The sequence below is a fragment of the Corella eumyota genome, chromosome 7 (genome assembly GCF_963082875.1).
Source record: "Corella eumyota chromosome 7, kaCorEumy4.1, whole genome shotgun sequence".
Classification (NCBI taxonomy): domain Eukaryota; kingdom Metazoa; phylum Chordata; class Ascidiacea; order Phlebobranchia; family Corellidae; genus Corella; species Corella eumyota.
In genome coordinates, this window is record NC_137496.1 from 1,807,686 (window position 1) to 1,824,533 (window position 16,848).

The window sequence follows — 16,848 nt, forward strand, 5'->3', positions numbered from 1 at the left end:
TTGGATTATATCACGATATATGAACCCTGCCCAAAATATAATAAAATATAACTTAAACTATTGAAACTTTAGGATAAAATTATAAAACAAACTAGATTTATTTAATAAATAAAATATGGTTCGAAATTATTTGATTATTTTTAAAAACTATTAATAAATAAAGTTACGCATAAACATTACTTAATTATAAATATTAACTAAATTAATAAATCAAATATTACGTATTTAGTTATAAAACTTAAATCATATTAAATGATTGTACTAAAAAAATTTCAAAACAAAATTATTTTAAATGTTTTTTAAAAAAAAAGTCCTTTTTAAGTAATTAATATTATAATATAAAACTGTTACGTTTATAATATAAAACTATTTATTATGTTTTATAATTTAAAACATAATAATAAAAATATTCACAATAACAACACGTTTTGAAATCTAAGATTCGAAGCATAATAATTATTACAACAAAAATAATCCCGACTAGTAAGGTCGTGGTAAAGAAAATTTGAAATGTTACCGAAGAAAAGCGTAATTCGTTTCAGGCAATCAGCGCCGAAGTTAGCGAAGCGCAGAATTTAAGAGAAGCGCTTTTAGGTTTTGTGTTAAAACATGTGGTATATAGTTTAATAGTAAGTTTATAAAGCTAATATTTAATTAAATATTTAAAATTAATAAAGTTTTCTATTTTAAATTGTTTCGTAAGATAACGACGTTGTTAGTTTTTTATATTTTGATTAGTTAAGAAACTATTTCTTTATACGCCTTTAGCATAATGCGTTGCGGATGAATACAACTGACGTCACAACTGACGTCACAACTTGACTTCTTGGATCGGCTTGTCCGCCGTTAAGTTTAAGTTAGTCTGTGTTCAGGATGTTTGTTTTATGTTTTAGCTAAGTTGAGAGTTTAAGCCATGTCGAAAGCGTCTTTAGGACGAAGCCATCTTTTTCTTTAACAAATCAAGTTAAGTGATTATTTTATAATTTTTAGTAGTTTTTTTTTTTAGTGTATATGGTGTTGTTTAATTGGTTATGCAGTGCGTTAGGGGTAGGATCGTGCGCGTATCGATACATTCGTTGTTTTAATGTTTGGCGTATTGCGTTTAACAGTCCGCGTATTTATTAAACAACACTATTTAAAAGCGTATCAATAAATAATACCTAACTAGACATTTTAACTGCCCCCAGTTTATATTTGCAGTTGTAGATGACGATCTCGCAGAAAGGGAGTGTCTGATGATGATCTGAGGAATAGGTACTATTTAGGCGATTCTACGGTGATTTAAAGAGAAATTGAATAGTGTGATGTGGGCCTCGGGTAGTTGTAAATTTAGGCTTTGATGAGCTGTGAGGAAAAGACCAAAAAGGTGATTTCTTAAGCATCCCGGTAAGATTCTTGTTTTTCGAAAAAAATATATATTAAATAGATATTAAATTTATTTATCATTGTTCAACTTTTACATGTTTCCCTCATAACCTAAGGCCTACACCCTAGCTTTGAAGGCTATGGTCCAACTTGTAAAGTTTTAAGATATTAATGATTATAGATATTATACTAAAAATGACCTAAGACTAAGATCAGCCTAGTTGGATTAGGCGGGTCGTCAGTCTTGCTTTAAATTGATTTCGTGCGCGTGTTGCAACACATTGCTCCGTTCGTCGCTTCAGTTTGCGTCGCTTTCGTTGTTCGTCGCTCCCGTTGATCGCCGCTTTCGTTGTTCGCCGCTTTCGACGCTTTCGTTGTTCGCCGCAATCGTCGCTTTCGTTGTTCGCCGCAATCGTCGCTTCCGTTCTTCGCCGCTTTCGTCGATCGCTTCAGTTGTTACGCCAGTTTGCGTCAATTTCGTTGTTCGTCGCTTCCGTCGCTTTAATTGTAACATTGTCAGTTTGCGTGCGTCGATTTGAGTCGCTTTGGCTGTAAAGTTGTCAGTTTGCGTCGGTTTAGTTGTTTCTTTTCTAAGGTTTTAGATGACAACTTCGTGGAGCCGACGGATCTGATGATGATGATAAAATGGGGTAAAGAGAAAATAGGAAACCTATAGTCCCTTGACCAACCAGGTAAAATGTTAACTAATTAATTAATATTTTTTCTATTTTGACATATATAACTGCTTTCCAGCATTCTTATTAAGGTTTCAGACGACGATTTTGTGAAGCTGAAGGATTTAATGAGGAATAAAGAACAACATCTGGAGGATCTGATGATGATTTCATGAAAAATAAAGAAACTTTTGGAGGATCTAATGAGGAATCGAGAAAGATAGATAACATGTAGTCTTCTGAAAAACAAGGTAATCTGTTAACCAATTTTAATTTTTAATTAGACATATAGATAACTGCTTTTTAGCTTTCATTTTAAGGTTTCAGATTTCAGATGACGATCTTGTGAACCTGAAGGATCTGTTGAGGAATAGAGGAACATCTGGAGGATCTGATGATTATTTCATGAAGAATAAAGGAGCATCTGCAGGATCTAATGAGGAATCGAGAAAGATAGGTAACATAAAGTCTTCTGAACAACAAGGTAATATGTTAACCAATTTTAATTTTTAATTAGACATAAATAACTGCTTTTTAGCTTTCTTTTTAAGGTTTTAGATTTCAGATGACGATCTCGTGAACCTGGAGGAGCTGATGAGGAATAGAGGAACATCTGAAGGATCTAATGGTAATTTCATAAGAAATAAAGGAACATCTGGAGGATCTAATGAGGAATCGAGAAAGATAAGTAACATGTAGTCTTTTGAACAACAAGGTAATATTTTAAATAATTTTAATTTTTAATTAGACATATATAACTGCTTTTTAGCTTTCTTTTTAAGGTTTCAGATTTCAGATGACGATTTCGTGAACCTGGAGGATCTGATGAGGAACAGAGGAACATCTGGAGGATTTGATGATTATTTCATGAAAAATAAAGGAACATCTGGAGGATGTAATAAGGAATCGAGAAAGATAGGTAACATGTAGTCTTCTGAACAACAAGGTAATATGTTTACCAATTTTAATTTTTAATTAGACATAAATAACTGCTTTTTAGCTTTCTTTTTAAGGTTTTAGGTTTCAGATGACGATCTCGTGAACCTGAAGGATCTGATGAGGAATAGAGGAACATCTGGAGGATCTAAAGGTGATTTCATAAGAAATAAAGGAACATCTTGAGGATCTAATGAGGAATCGAGAAAGATAAGTAACATGTAGTCTTCTGAACAACAAGGTAATATGTTAACCAATTTTAATTTTTAATTAGACATAAATAACTGCTTTTTAGCTTTCTTTTTAAGGTTTTAGATTTCAGATGATGATCTCGTGAACCTGGAGGATCTGATGAGGAATAGAGGAACATTTAGAGGATCTGATGATGAATTCATAAAAAATGAAGGAACATCTGAAGGATGTCATGAGGAATCGAGAAAGATAGGTAACATGTAGTTTTCTGAACAACAAGGTAATATTTTAACTAATTTTAATTTTTAATTAGACATATATAACTGCTTTTTAGCTTTCTTTTTAAAGTTTTAGATTTCAGATGACGACCTCGTGAACCTGGCGGATTTGATGAGGAATAGAGGAACACAAGGAGGATTTAATGATGATTTCATGAAAAATGAAGGAGCATCTGGAGGATCTAATGAGGAATCTAGAAAGATAGGTAACATGTAGTCTTCTAAACAACAAGGTAATATGTTAACCAATTTTGATTTTTAATTAGACATAAATAACTGCTTTTTAGCTTTTTTTTAAGGTTTTAGATTTCAGATGACGATCTCGTGAACCTAGAGGATCTGATGAGGAAAGGAGGAACATCTAGAGGATCTGATGATGATTTCATGATAAATGAAGGAACATCTGGAGGATCTAATGAGAAATCGAGAAAGATAAGTAGCATGTAGTCTTCTAAACAACAAGGTAATATGTTAACCAATTTTAATTTTTAATTAGACATAGGTAACTGCTTTTTAGCTTTTTTTTAAGGTTTCAGATTTCAGATGGCGATCTCGTGAACCTGGAGGGTCTGATGAGGAATAGAGAAACATCTAGAGGATCTGAGGATGAATTCATGAAAAATGAAGGAACATCTAGAGGATGTAAAGAGGAATCGAGAAAGATAGGTAACATGTAGTCTTCTGAACAACAAGGTAATATTTTAACTAATTTTAATTTTTAATTAGACATATATAACTGCTTTTTAGCTTTCTTTTTAAGGTTTTAGATTTCAGATGACGAACTCGTGAACCTGGCGGATCTGATGAGGAGTAGAGGAACACATGGAGGATTTAATGATGATTTCATGAAAAATGAAGGAACATCTCGAGGATCTAATGAGGAATTAAGAGAGATAAGTAAAATGTAGTCTTCCGAACAACAAGGTAATCTAATCTGTTAACTAATTTTAATTTTTAATTAGACATAGGTAACTGCTTTTTAGCTTTTTTTTAAGGTTTCAGATTTCAGATGGCGATCCCGTGAACCTGGAGGATCTGAAAAAGAATAGAGGAACATCTGGAGGATCTGATGATGATTTCATGAAGAATGAATGAACATCTGGAGGATCTAATGAGGAATCGAGAAAGATAGGTAACATGTAGTCTTCTGAACAACAAGGTAATATTTTAACCAATTTTAATTTTTAATTAGACATACATAACTGCTTTTTGGCTTTTTTTTTTGAGGTTTTAGATTTCAGATGGCGATCTCGTGAACCTGAAGGATCTGATGAGGAATAGAGGAACATCTGGAGGATCTGATGATGATTTCATGAAGAATGAATGAACATCTGGAGGATCTAATGAGGAATCGAGAAAGATAGGTAACATGTAGTCTTCTGAACAACAAGGTAATATTTTAACTAATTTTAATTTTTAATTAGACATATATAGCTGCTTTTTAGCTTTTTTTTAAGGTTTTAGATTTCAGATGACGACCTCGTGAACCTGGCAGATCTGATGAGGAATAGAGGAACACATGGAGGATTTAATGATGATTTCATGAAAAATGAAGGAACATCTCGAGGATCTAATGAGGAGTTAAGAAAGATAAGTAAAATGTAGTCTTCCGACCAACAAGGTAATCTGTTAACCAATTTTAATTTTTAATTAGACATAGGTAATTGGTTTTTAGCTTTTTTTTAAGGTTTCAGATTTCAGATGGCGATCTCGTGAACCTGGAGGATCTGTTGAGAAATAGAGGAACATCTGGAGGATCTGATGATGATTTCATGAAGAATGAATGAACATCTGGAGGAACTAATGAGGAATCGAGAAAGATAGGTAACATGTAGTCTTCTGAACAACAAGGTAATATTTTAACTAATTTTATTTTTTAATTAGACATATATAACTGCTTTTTAGCTTTCTTTTTAAGGTTTTAGATTTCAGATGACGATATCGTGAACCTGGAGGATCTGATGAGGAATAGAGGAACATCTGGAGGATCTGATGATGATTTCATAAGGAATAAAGGAACATTTGCAGGATCTAATGAGGAATCAAGAAAGATAGGTAACATGTAGTCTTCTGAACAACAAGGTAATATTTTAACTTATTTTTATTTTTAATTAGACATATATAACTGCTTTTTAGCATTTTCTTTAAGGTTTTAGATTTCAGATGACGACCTTGTGAACCTGGCGGACCTGATGAGGAATAGAGGAAAACATGGAGGATTTAATGATGATTTCATGAAGAATGAAGGAACATCTGGAGGATGTAATAAGGAATCGAGAAAGATAGGTAACATGTAGTCTTCTGAACAACAAGGTAATATTTTAACTAATTCTAATTTTTAATTAGACATAAATAACTGCTTTTTAGCTTTCTTTTTAAGGTTTTAGATTCCAGATGACGATCTCGTGAACCTGGAGGATCTGATGTGGAATAGAGGAACATCTAGAGGATCTGATGATGAATTCATGAAAAATGAAGGAACATCTGGAGGATGTAATAAGGAATCGAGAATGATAGGTAACATGTAGTCTTCTGAACAACAAGGTAATATTTTAACTAATTTTAATTTTTAATTAGACATACATAACTGCTTTTTAGCTTTTTTTTTAAGGTTTTGGATTTCAGATGACGACTTTGTGAACCTGGCGGATTTGATGAGGAATAAAGGAACACATAGAGGATTTAATGATGAATTCATGAAAAATGAAGGAACATCTGTAGGAGCTAATGAGGAATCGAGAAAGATAGGTAACATGTAGTCTTCTGAACAACAAGGTAATATTTTAACTAATTTTAATTTTTAATTAGACATACATAACTGCTTTTTAGCTTTTTTTTTAAGGTTTTAGATTTCAGATGACGACTTTGTGAACCTGGCGGATTTGATGAGGAATAAAGGAACACATAGAGGATTTAATGATGATTTCATGAAAAATGAAGGAACATCTCGAGGATCTAATGAGGAGTTAAGAAAGATAAGTAAAATGTAGTCTTCCGACCAACAAGGTAATCTGTTAACCAATTTTAATTTTTAATTAGACATATAGATAACTGCTTTTTAGCTTTCATTTTAAGGTTTCAGATTTCAGATGGCGATCTCGTGAACCTGGAGGATCTGTTGAGGAATAGAGGAACATCTGGAGGATCTGATGATGAATTCATGAAGAATGAGCAAACATCTGAAGGATCTAATGAGGAATCGAGAAAGATAGGTAACATGTAGTCTTCTGAACAACAAGGTAATATTTTAACTAATTTTATTTTTTAATTAGACATAAATAACTGCTTTTTAGCTTTTTTTTAAGGTTTTAGATTTCAGATGACGATATTGTGAACCTGGAGGATCTGATGAGGAATAGAGGAACATCTGGAGGATCTGATGATGATTTCATAAGGAATAAAGGAACATCTGCAGGATCTAATGAGGAATCAAGAAAGATAGGTAACATGTAGTCTTCTGAACAACAAGGTAATATTTTAACTAATTTTAATTTTTAATTAGAAATATATAACTGCTTTTTAGCTTTCTTTTTAAGGTTTTAGATTTCAGATGACGATATCGTGAACCTGGAGGATCTGATGAGGAATAGAGGAACATCTGGAGGATCTGATGATGATTTCATAAGGAATAAAGGAACATCTGCAGGATCTAATGAGGAATCAAGAAAGATAGGTAACATGTAGTCTTCTGAACAACAAGGTAATATTTTAACTAATTTTAATTTTTAATTAGAAATATATAACTGCTTTTTAGCTTTCTTTTTAAGGTTTTAGATTTCAGATGACGATATCGTGAACCTGGAGGATCTGATGAGGAATAGAGGAACATCTGGAGGATCTGATGATGATTTCATAAGGAATAAAGGAACATCTGCAGGATCTAATGAGGGATCGAGAAAGATAGGTAACATAAAGACTTCTGAACAACAAGGTAATATGTTAACCAATTTTAATTTTTAATTAGACATATATAACTGCTTTTTAGCTTTCTTTTTAAGGTTTTAGATTTCAGATGACGATCTCGTGAACCTGGAGGATCTGATGAGGAATAGAGGAACATCTAGAGAATATGATGATGAATTCATGAAAAATGAAGGAACATCTGTAGGAGCTAATGAGGAATCGAGAAAGATAGGTAACATGTAGTCTTCTGAACAACAAGGTAATATTTTAACTAATTTTAATTTTTAATTAGACTTAGATAACTGCTTTTTAGCTTTCTTTTTAAGGTTTTAGATTTTAGATGACGATCTCGTGAACCTGGAGAATGCAATAAGGAATAAAAGAACATCTGGAGGATCTGATAATAATTTGATGAAGAATAGAGGAACATCTGGAGGATCTGATGATGATCTGATAAGAGAGGTAGTTGTTAATTGAGGTTTTAATAAGTTGTGAAAAGAAGAACAAAAAGGTGATTTCTTTAACATACAGTAAGATATTTGTTTTTTAATAAATATATATGTATATTAAATTAATAATAACATTAGTTATAATTTTTGAGTGTACATCTTTCTATATGCATTTTCCCTAATAAAAGTCCTACACCCTAACTCTAAAGGCAAAGGCCTCAGCTTGTCAAATTTGAGGTGTTGTTGATTACAGATATATACTAAAAATTACCAATTATTAGGATCAGCCTAGTTGTGTTAGGCGGGTCGTCAATCTTGCGTTCAATCTAATTCGTGCGCGTGTTGCAACATACGCTTCGTTGGTCGCTTTAGTTTGCGTCGCGTTCGTTGTTCGTCGCTTACGTCGTTCGTCGCTTTTTCTCGTTCGTTGTTCGTCGCTTTCGTCGTTCGCTTCGACTTAAACGTCAGTTTACGCCGCTTCAGTTTACACGTCAGTTTGCGTCTCTTTAGTTGTCGTAGCTATATTACTATCCGCTAGATGGAGATCTGTAGACGTCAAAGTCGACCGCTAGTTGGCGTACTAGAGTGCGAGCAGCTGGGATCTACATGCCTGCTATTTGATTTGTTAGCTATTTGTTTATCAGTTACCTACTATTGATAAGTAGGCTACTATTTTGTGTATTGTATTTGTTTAATGACTTGTTGGTTGGTGTTTTAATTTTATTTTAATGACCTTACAATTTGTTTGTTTATTTTAATAATTTTTTTCAATTATTTTCTAATATTATCCTTTTTTTTTAATAAAAGTTTGGTATTCATGCAGTAAATACGTATAACTAAATTATTCATTTTGTATATTTTTAATTAAATTAAACAACCGTACCAAATAACATATTTAATTCTTATCAATTTTTTTCGAGGTCATTTTGTCTACATAGGTTTAATGCAATTTAGTGTTTCGGATTAGGTTACACTTCGATGATGTCACCCTCTGATGATGTCACCTTTTGAATCGAGAAAGATAGGTAACATATAGTCTTCTAAACGACAAGGTAATATGTTCACTATTTTTTTTTTGTAATTAGAAATAGATAACTGCTTTCCAGCTTTTTTTTAAGGTTTCAGATGACGATGTTGCTACTACCTTCTAATGATGTTGCTACCCCTTGTGTCCCGATGACGTTGATACCACTTTCTGATGTTGTTGCTACCCCTTACTAATGATGTTGTTACCCCAAATGATGCCGTTACCCCCCTAATACCTTTGCTACCACTTTCCGAAGATGTTGCTACCCGACGATAATTTTTCTTCCACTTTCTAATGATGTTGCTAACCCCAACCCCCCCCCCCCTGCGTCCTGATGATGTTGCTACCCCTACCTGATGATGTTGCTACCCCTACCTGATGATGTTGCTACCCTTACCTGATGATGTTGCTACCCCTACCTGATGATGTTGTTACCCTAAACGATGCCGCTACCCCCCAATAATGTTGTTACCCCCTGATAATTTTTCTTCCACTTTTCAATGATGTTGTTGCCCTTACATAATGTCGCTACCCCCTGAAAATGTTGTTAACACCTTATGGTTATGTTGCTACCAAAAATATTGTTGCTGCCTCTATTGATGTTCATACCCCAGATAATGTTGTTGCCTTTTGATGATGTTGTTACCCTCCAGAAAATTTTTCTTTCACTTTCCAATGACGCTGTTACCCCCCTGTGTCTCGATGATGTTGATAACACTTTCTAATGATGTTGCTACCCCTCGCTGATGATGTTGTTACCCCCAATGATGCCGCTACCCCCTAATACCTTTGCAACCACTTTCCGATGATGTTGCCACCCCTTGATAATTTTTCTTCCATTTTCTAATGATGTTGCTACGCTCCCCACCCACGTAGAGAGAATGTTGCTACCTCTAATAATGTTACTACCACCTTCTAATGATGTTGCTATCCTCCTGTGTTCCAATAATGTTGCTACCACTTTCTGATGATGTTGCTCTACCCCTCCATGGTGATGTTGCTACCCCCCAATTCTGTTGCTACCACTTTCCGGTTATGTTGCTACCGCCCGATAATTTTTCTTCCACTTTCCAATGATGTTTTTGCCCTCGCATAATGTCGCTACCCCCTGAAAATGTTGTTACCACCTTATGGTTATGATGTTACCTTTAATGATGTTGCTACTACCTATAATGATGTTGTTGCCTTCTGATGATAATGATGTTGTTGCTTGCTGATGATGTTGTTGCCCGCCAATGATGTTGCTACCCCCCCAATAATGTTGCTACCCCTACCTGATGATGTTGCTACTCCTACCTGATGATGTTGCTACTCCAAACTGATGATGTTGCTACCCCTACCTGATAATGTTGCTATCCCTACCTGATGATGTTGCTACCCCTACCTGATGATGTTGCTACCCCTACCTGATGATGTTGCTACCCCTACCTGATGATGTTGCTACCCCTACCTGATGATGTTGCTACCCCTACCTGATGATGTTGCTACCCCTACCTGATAATGTTGCTACCCCTACCTGATGATGTTGCAACCCCTTCCTGATGATGTTGCTACCCCTACCTGATGATGTTGCTACCCCTACCTGATGATGTTGCTACCCCTACCTGATGATGTTGTTACCCCAAATGATGCCGCTACCCCCCAATAATGTTGTTACCCCCTGATAATTTTTCTTCCACTTTTCAATGATGTTGTTGCCCTCACATAATGTCGCTACCCCCTGAAAATGTTGTTACCACCTTATGGTTATGTTGCTACCTACCGATATTGTTGCTGCCTCTATTGATGTTGCTACCCCAGATGATGTTGTTGCCTTCTGATGATGTTGTTACCCGCCGATGATTTTCCTACCCCTCGATGATGTTGCTACCCCTACCTGATGATGTTGTTACCCTAAACGATGCCGCTACCCCCCAATAATGTTGTTACCCCCCGATAATTTTTCTTTCACTTTCCAATGATGTTGTTGCCCTCAAATAATGTCGCTTTCCCCTGAAAATGTTGTTACCACCTTATGGTTATGTTGCTACCTACCAATATTGTTGCTGCCTTTAATGATGTTGCTACTACCTTCCGATGATGTTGCTACCCCAGATGATGCCTTTTGATGATGTTGTAAATGATGATGTTGTTACCTTCCAGAAATTTTTACTTTCCAATGATGTTGCTACCCCCCGCGTCCCGATGATGTTGATACAACTTTCTGATAATGTTGCTACCACTTTCCGATAAAGTCACTACCCCCCCAATGATGTTGCTACCACTTTCCAATGATAATGCTACAACTTTTTGATGATGTTGCAACCATTTTCTGATAATGTTGCTACCCATTATGATGTTGTCACCACTTTCTGATGATGTTGCTACAACTTTTTGATGATGTTGCAACCATTTTCTGATAATGTTGCTACCCATTATGATGTTGTCACCACTTTCTGATGATGTTGCTACAACTTCCCAATGATGTTTGCCAAGTTGAGACTTTCGTTCAATAATGTGACCAGTTCGTGCTTTTCTACTAGAGCTATATTGGGGTTATATTATACGAATTATTTATTTATTAATATTGTTTTTTTCGTATCTGTGGTCAATATTATTTATATTTAAGCCTTATTTTCCTGATTTTTTTTGTCGATCATTTTTACATTTTTAGTCTCTTTTTTTATTCTTTTTTATTGTCAATATTAATTATGTTTTTAGCAATATTTTTTTGAAATTTCTTTCTGTTGTCGATATTATTTATGTTTTTAGCCTTATAATTTTTATATTGTTTATGTTTTTAGCCTTATTTTTTTCGTATTTCTTTTTGTTGTCGATATTATTTATGTTTTTAGCCTTAATTTTACACATTCTTTTCTGTTGTCGATATTATTTATGTTCTTAGCCTTAATTTCATCTATTTTTTTCTGTTATTGATATTATTTGTGTTTTTAGCCTTAATTTTACGTTTTTTTTTTTGTTATTGATATTATTTATGTTCTCAGCCTTATTTTTTTCTATTTCTTTCTATTGTCGATATTATTTATGTTTTTAGCCTTATTTATTTCGTATTTCTTTCTGATGTCGATATTATTTATGTTTTTAGACTTAATTTCACGTACTTTTCATGTTATTAATATTAATTGTGTTCTATGCCTTATTTTTTATGTATTCTTGTCTGTTGTCGATATTATTTATGTTTTTAGCCTTAATTTCACGTACTCTTTTCTGTTATCGATATTATTTGTGTTCTCAGCCTTATTTTTTTTTGTATTTCTTTCTGTTGTCGATATTATTTATGTTTTTAGACTTAATTTCACGTACTCTTTTCTGTTATCGATATTATTTGTGTTCTAAGCCTTATTTTTTTTCTATTTCTTTCTGTTGTCGATATTATTTATGTTCTTAGCCTTATTTATTTCGTATTTTTTTTTGTTGTCGATAATTTTTATGTTTTTAGCCTTATTTTTTTCATATTTCTTTTTGTTGTCGATATTATTTATGTTCTTAGCGTTATTTATTTCATATTTCTTTCTGTTGTCGATATTATTTATGTTTTTAGCCTTATTTTCACGTATTCTTTTCTGTTGTCGATATTATTTATGTTTTTAGACTTATTTTTTTCCTTTATTTTGATATTATTAATAAATTTTGTTTAACAAAATTTCATATCCTTTTTTTAATGACATAAACCTATTTAGTGACGTAATCGGGTTATAACGTTACTGCTTTTAAAGTAGATAAGTACAGTAGAGTAGTGGGGATAAATTTAATATTCCTCTTTTATTTACGCTACTGGTTGTTTAAGCTCAAAGAATTGTGATGCTTATTGTATTAAAGCGTATAACTTTTTTATTTTTAACAACAGCATTGTGTAATTTATTATTAGTTGAATTTCCTCTTTTTTAAACCTTTTATATTTCGGTTGGGTTTTGCCTGGGTGCTTTAGTTTATCTTGGAATACATGAATACACTTCAGCATTGAGGAAATTATTTAGATTTAACGTTTCAATAGTTTAACTTGCTCACAATTTTATTTCTTGTTTATGCATCACGTCCTTTACCCAACAATTAGCTCTTGGTTGCAGTTTGTAAGTTTTAAATTAAAGATTATCTACATGAGTAAGATTTATTTTCATAAGATTTTTTATTTGTCTAATAAAAGGGTTTGTACGTAAATAAAATTCCTTTACTAGTTCGATGTTACCACTGGCTAAAAACGGCTTTACTACATAAGGTTTTGGGTTCGATTTTTAATGCTGTTATGCTCTTGAGTAGGGCACCATAAACGGTAACTTTTGCTAAGCCAACATCTTACACCCAGTAAAATTATTGGCAATTAGAATCAATATTATTCTAAACTGTCAGAGTCAACTTGAGACTGGGTTAGTGTAATACATGTTACTCTATGTTTAGGCCGTAAAGTTGTCCATTCCACATTGAGGATGATTAAATACAAAAAAATGATTTATTAAATTTGTATTGTTTACAGTTCTATTTGTTTTCTCTGCGTGGTTAAAAATTTATTTAAAATAAAAATATTTGAAATTAAAATAGTTTTAAGGTTAGTAATCCTGAACTGTTTTTGCCAAGTTGACATTTAAAAGAAGGAAAATATGTGCCTTCCACTAATAAAACTCTTCCATTTTCTATTGGACCTAAGTTGTGTATTGGTGAAAATTTAGCCAGAATGAAATTTTTAATCTTCTTTGTCAGATTTTTGCAAACGTTCGAGACTTCTTTCATAGGAAGACTACCTAGCTTAGATGATGATATGAGTAGTGGACTCAAACACACATGACCCTACTGTGTGAATGTTTTTTACAATCAAGATAGTTTTATTATAATGTTTGTGAGGAAAAATTTAACATTAACTTTGAGCAAATGTTAATCTTATATATGTAGGAAAAGCACTTAGCATCGCAATCAATTACGCTGCAAAGGCTTTCCTAGCCTTAAAACAGCTGTGATGCTGGTTCACAAAGAACGGCAAGAAATGGCCAAAATCACCTGCATTGACAGCCGTGATGTAATTTCCGCCGCAAAACTGGGGGTATCAAAAACAAAAATATTTACAAACTTTATCAACACTATCAACCAGAACCAACCCATTATAAAATACAAAAAAAGAATATAAAAGAACCCCTTCTCAGGCAAAATAATAACTTTCGTTCTGTGAACCCAAATAACTGTGTAAACTCGCTACCATTCTATGCGGTTAAAAGCCGTACAAATTTATTAACAATAAGAGAATTGCAAAGAAGCAATATTTATATGTATTAGTTACTCGAAGAGGTATAAAAACTAAGAAATACCTTTTTATTCAAGGACAGATCTAATTACCCATAAGGTAATTAGAATTACCAAATTTATTGCGTCATTATATTGAAATAGTTAAACATTGTATATACGCATCGCCCTAATTTTGAATTTAGGTTATATCTCGATAACATTTCCTGTTGTTGTTCAGTTTTTACTATATAGTAAAAACCTAAAAAAAAACATTATCAATAGTGACATAGTTTTTCTATGTATGCGTCAGATTTTTACTGAATATATTTTTCCTTAATCTTGTGATAATTGATTAATTTGATATAGAATTACCATCCATTTTTAATTGACAGTGAAACGTACAGCCATGTAATGTAGTTTTGTATTATTTAACCCAGTATATTATTTATTTTCGCATCGCAGAATAATTTAGTTTGTGTCTATTATGTACCTTTCGATTAATGTGTCGCTTTACGTGGAAGGCGAAGTTGTGAGTGTGTTGTGTTTTTTTGATAATTGTGATTGTGGAGAAAGAAGTTAGTGTATTTTATATGATAATGATGTCAGTTTAGAAATGATTTAACGTAATGTAATATTGTAATATTATCGCCCCCATTTTTGTATATATATTGTTATCAATAAAGTATGTTAGCCAGAATTCTAGTTAAGTATTTTAATACACTGCTGGACCTTTCTGTTACACTCCTGATCCAATTCCCTACAAAGAGTTGGGTTGTAGCTTATTTTGGATAAATCCACATAAGCTAACTTTTAATTTTATAAACAAACAGTTTTTGATGTTGATTTGAAATGAAATTGTTATTTATTTGCTGTCAAGCTTTGGCGTATTTTTCCTCCCTATTTTAACAATGAGTTCCAATGCTTTTAACTATAACTTGTTTATCGAATTTGCGGGTTATTTAACAACTCTTATCACATGGGAACTCTAACCTCGTTTTTCTAGTATTGAATCATTTTTTCAACGATTCATTTCCTCTTTTTATTAAGTGCAAATGTTCGTTTTAAAAACAGTTAGGCAATTTCGTTCTGCTGAACGGACGCCACTTAATAAACATGGATTTAGACATTACTTAAATTCAGAGTTTATTTCCGTAAGATTTAGCCAGAATTTTATATTTTTGTATCAACCAACAACTAAGGACAGTTTTTAAAAATTAAAATTAATAATTCGCTACATATATAACCGACCAAAATTTAAAAACCTAATAACAATCTTTAAATTTGAACAAACAAACACCTATGAATTAGTATTTAGTGACAAAAATTAAAATTTTAATTCAATTTTGAGTTACTAATATCATGATATACAAATGGCCAAGATTTAAAAAATAAAAAACAAATTTTCAATTTTAATAAATAAACACCTACTAATTAGTAATTAGTGATAATTAAATGTTGTAAATAGAAGAATGAAAACACAATCTGATAATAAACAAAATACTAAAATTTCAAAACTGTAAAAGTTCACAAACAAAAGTTATGCTAACTTAAAATTTACTGCTTATAAGACACTGGGAAAGATTAATAATAATAATATTAATAATAATAATAATGACAATAACAATATGTTTCAAAATCTAAGATTTCGAACCATAATAAATTACATGACAATTATAAAGCGACAGACGACGTTTACTAATATAACATAACTTTTTTAACCTAGTTTTTGATATTTGTTCTGCCGTAAGATGTCGCCAGAGGTATAGTAAAATGTGGCAACGAGATCGGTGAAAATGTTTCGGATTTTTTATTTATGAAACCTTCTGTTAAAATACTATAACATATTTTGAATAATATTAAATAAAATATACGCGGCAATAAAAGTGGCAAAGGACATTAGAATAATCTTTTTTTATAGGGGCTTGTTTTTTTTTACCATTTCTTAACAAGGCAAACTGTTTTATCATAGTCGTTCATCTGAAACAATAATGGGTCAAAGATGCCATAAGTTTGCGTAAATATTATGTAACATTTAGACCACTACACTAATGCCATGCGGCACTAAATTCAAAATATTATCTTCAACCGCGAGACTCTACCTGCGTTTTTCGTCTCACGCGCATTCGACGGACGGTTAACGACTCGAGAAAAAAAAGTCGCTTCGAACTGAATAGAGAGAGAGGCTGTAAAGGTTTATAGCGTTTAGTATTTGAGCACAGAGCTGAAAGAAATGATATGTAGAGTGCAGAGTGTAGCATATAGACGCAGTGTCGTGTGATTTTACAGATAATTTTCTTCTCGCGTAGTTTAGTTTCGTATAGTTTGTGATTTACATTGGTATGACACGTAAGCTGAATTACACGGTAAAATTATTTTAAGGAAAGTACGTCATAATGCCCTTACACCATTGTCCAATTGAAGCGAATGCGCTAAAACAATGGACTCGAACAATGGTCGGTTTGTGTTTGTATAGCCCGAACAACCTTACAACAATAAGCTAATTGCAAGACAAGCGAAAGGTATCAAGTGTTCTGTGTTTTCAGAATCCGATACAAGCTAAAGGTCGTCTTTCTTGCGTTGAAAAACGCGTTTATTTTCAGTCAGTTTGTGCTAGGTTAGGTAGGTTTAATGAAGCAAGTCCACACCAGGATAGAAAGGCAAATATTGATCAACTAACACCCAACATTCCTCGCTTGTTGGTAGTGAAGAATGCCCTTTAGAATTAAGCCCACAAAAGCATACGAGCTATCGCCAGTCGAATATTTATTAAGCGTTGTTATATGGGCATACTCGCGATGTTTCTCTTCGACCGA